At 39.1% G+C, this 2,985-nt stretch overlaps 1 pseudogene; it reads left to right on the top strand.

Annotated features, from left to right (window-relative positions):
* Window positions 1-667: 667 nt before the first annotated feature.
* On the top strand, window positions 668-1,917 carry LOC118836476 (annotated as a pseudogene).
* The last annotated feature ends 1,068 nt before the right edge of the window (window positions 1,918-2,985 follow it).

Here is a 2,985-nt window from a genome sequence, read left to right on the forward strand (position 1 = left end):
AATGTTCTTCTGCCTCTGGACTATAGGAACTAACAGTTAGGGTCACCAAGAGAAGGCGCATCATAATTCCCTGCCAGCCAGAATCCAAAGCCAGGACTACTTGAAGTGAATCCATCAAATCTGGTGATGACAGTGAAGTTTCTGAAATTGAATCCTGCTCCTCTGTTCTTTCTGCCCTTTCGGCACCTCCTGTTAGAACAAGAAAGGCCAAACAGAGAGAGTCTAAATTCAGATTGGATCCAAATTCTGCTTTATTGGCTGAAGAAACTTCTGATGCTGAGTCATGGTGCTTAGGTGTTTCATCTATTGGAAGCCAGAGAACAACAAGGAGCAAACAGGAAATTGAAGAAAAGAAGCTGACGCACAAGCTGAAGTGGAGAATAATAAGGATAGGCCAGAAAATGTAAATCAGAATGAACACGTAGCTCCTTCCCAGCCAGGAAGCATCTCTGAATCCACACGTGTGAATACTTGGAGTCCAGATACTGAACAGACTGCTCCTTCTCCAGGAAACAGGCCCAATCAATGTCAAGATGAAATTCAGGTATTTGATAATAAATCCTCATTGAAAAGTTCAGAAGAAAAACCACAAGTACAGACAAGAAGGAAGAAAGACGCCATTGCCAGAGAGTCTTCAGAAGGAAAGAATTTAAACAAAGAGCTATATATGTTGGAGGAGGAAAAAGAAACCAGTTGTGAAGAACTTCATCAAAGCAACATTGAAGAACAATTTACTTCTCAAAGTCAGTCAACATCAGATAAGGCCACATCAGAGCGCAAAAAGCAGGTACTGACAAGGTAAGAAAAAATCTTTTGTTCTTTCAGGGGAGCAAACAGAATGAAAAGGCAGAGGAAATCAGTGAGATTACAGAAATTACTGGTAATGAGAACAGGGACTGCAAAATTAGCATAGTTGAAGATGCTAATGACAAAAAAGAACATTTAAAAAGTAATACCATGATAAGCACCCTGCCCCCACCCGTTTCCAGCAGGCCCTGTGATTACAGCAATTCTGTCCTGTTAGCTCTCATCTGAAGATAGTGAGAGTGAAGAAGATACATCGTGCTTTATCGAGAGTAGTGGGCAAAAGTTTTCATCAGAAAAAGATTCAGAAGATAATCCATCAAACGATATGTCCTTCATCCTTGATAAAACCCCTGGATTGGGTTCTGATAAGAATTATTACACAGAGGAAGAAAAAACAAGTGAAGTAGCCAGTGAGCCAGAAAATGATGAAGAAAGTGAAGAGAAGGAACCTATAGACCAGGAAGAAAATAAAGTTGAGTTCATAGATGAAGATGACTTATTAAGTAACAACAAGTCTAACCTCTTGAAGTTGTCAAGTAGCAGCATAGATCCTGGTCTGATTATTAAGCAGCTTGGAGGCTTGTATCTATAATGCAGAAAAAGTGGACTTTAACAAAAATGCCCTTACACAAATAGAGGAGAAAAACAAAAAAGAGCTCTTTCAGAAAACTGTAGTGACTCCTGATTTTGAAGAGAAGGATTGCATCCCCCCATATAAGGAATCACAATTTCAACTTAAGAAAAAACACAGAAAAGAAAGGAAAAATAGCAGGAGATGGCTGGTTTGGTATGAAAGCCCCAGAATTGACAACTGAACTGAAAAATGACCTCAAAGCACTGCAGATGACAGCCAGTAAAACCTAAAAGATTTTACGAGAAAAATGCTAGAGATGGTTGCCCCAAATATTTCCAAGTTGGAACGATTGCCGATAATCCCACTGACTTCTATCATTGGCGAATTCCTAAGAAGCAAAGGAAAAGAATGATGGTGGAAGAATTGCTGGCTGATTCTAAATTCAGAAGGTACAATAAAAGGAAGTATATGGAGATCATGATGCCGCTAATGCAGCTGGAAAGAAGTTTTGGAAAAAGAAGAAGTTTCAAAACTAAGATTTAGTTACCTAAATATAACCTCAAGATTTTTATTTTCATCTTCATTTTTTCTTTATTCACTAAATATATATTGAGGGAGAGAGAGACAGAGACAGAGAGACAGAGACAGAGAGACAGAGAGAGACAGAGAGAGAGAGAGAGAGAGAGAGAGAGAGAGAGAGAGAGAGAGAGAGAGAGAAGGACCTGGTCAGGTTCTGGCCATGCTGGAGGCAGACCAATATAGTTAGCACATGCTGTATTCTGTATCACGTTGCAAGGCTTCAAGGCTTGTTAAATTAAACAAAATTATTTAGTAATTGCTATGAGGGGAGGAAAAAGTGTCTCCAGATAAGAGTCTCTGCTCTGAAGAGATTGAAACCCCAATTCCAGAACTTCTTGGTCAATTTTCCTGGAGCCCAGAACTGTCTGGCAGACTATATACTTGAGGATGCAAAGGGAAAAAGGAAAGGAAAGAAGCATTAAGAACCCATTATACACCAGACACTGTGTTAAATGCTTTATAAATATCTCATTTGATCCTGGAAACCCTGTGGGAGGTATTTGTGACTTTAGAGAGAGCAGTTTTAGTCGAATGATGAAGCCAAAAGCCAGATTGTAGTAGTTCAGAGGAAAGGAAGTATGTAACATTTTAAAAGTTCAAGAGACATAATTTCTGTATAATTAATAATTTTATTAATAATGCTAGCATATTACCAATAAAATGGGTCAGTAATACTCTCGAATGCCAAAGACCAATCATGGCAGCTGGCTGACAGTCTATATGCCCTTGGAAGAATGGATGTTCCTGAGAGTGGCAATTAATTCTGATTGGTTAACAAATAATGAGAAAAATGAATATTACAATAGAGATGGACCTATTCTAATGAGGGGCTGAGGGGTGTGACTTTGATGATGGATGTTATTTACTTCTAAATTGCCCATCCTTGGGCAATCCAGTCAAAGAATTTATTCCCACCCAAACCTTTGCAGAGCAAAAGGGCCTTCCCCATCTGTGTGGGGTCTGAACAAGATTGAAGAGAAAGTTAATTCAATCTCATCATCAGCAATGTCCTTCAGAAACTGAAC

Source organism: Trichosurus vulpecula, chromosome 2 (assembly GCF_011100635.1).
Source record: "Trichosurus vulpecula isolate mTriVul1 chromosome 2, mTriVul1.pri, whole genome shotgun sequence".
Classification (NCBI taxonomy): domain Eukaryota; kingdom Metazoa; phylum Chordata; class Mammalia; order Diprotodontia; family Phalangeridae; genus Trichosurus; species Trichosurus vulpecula.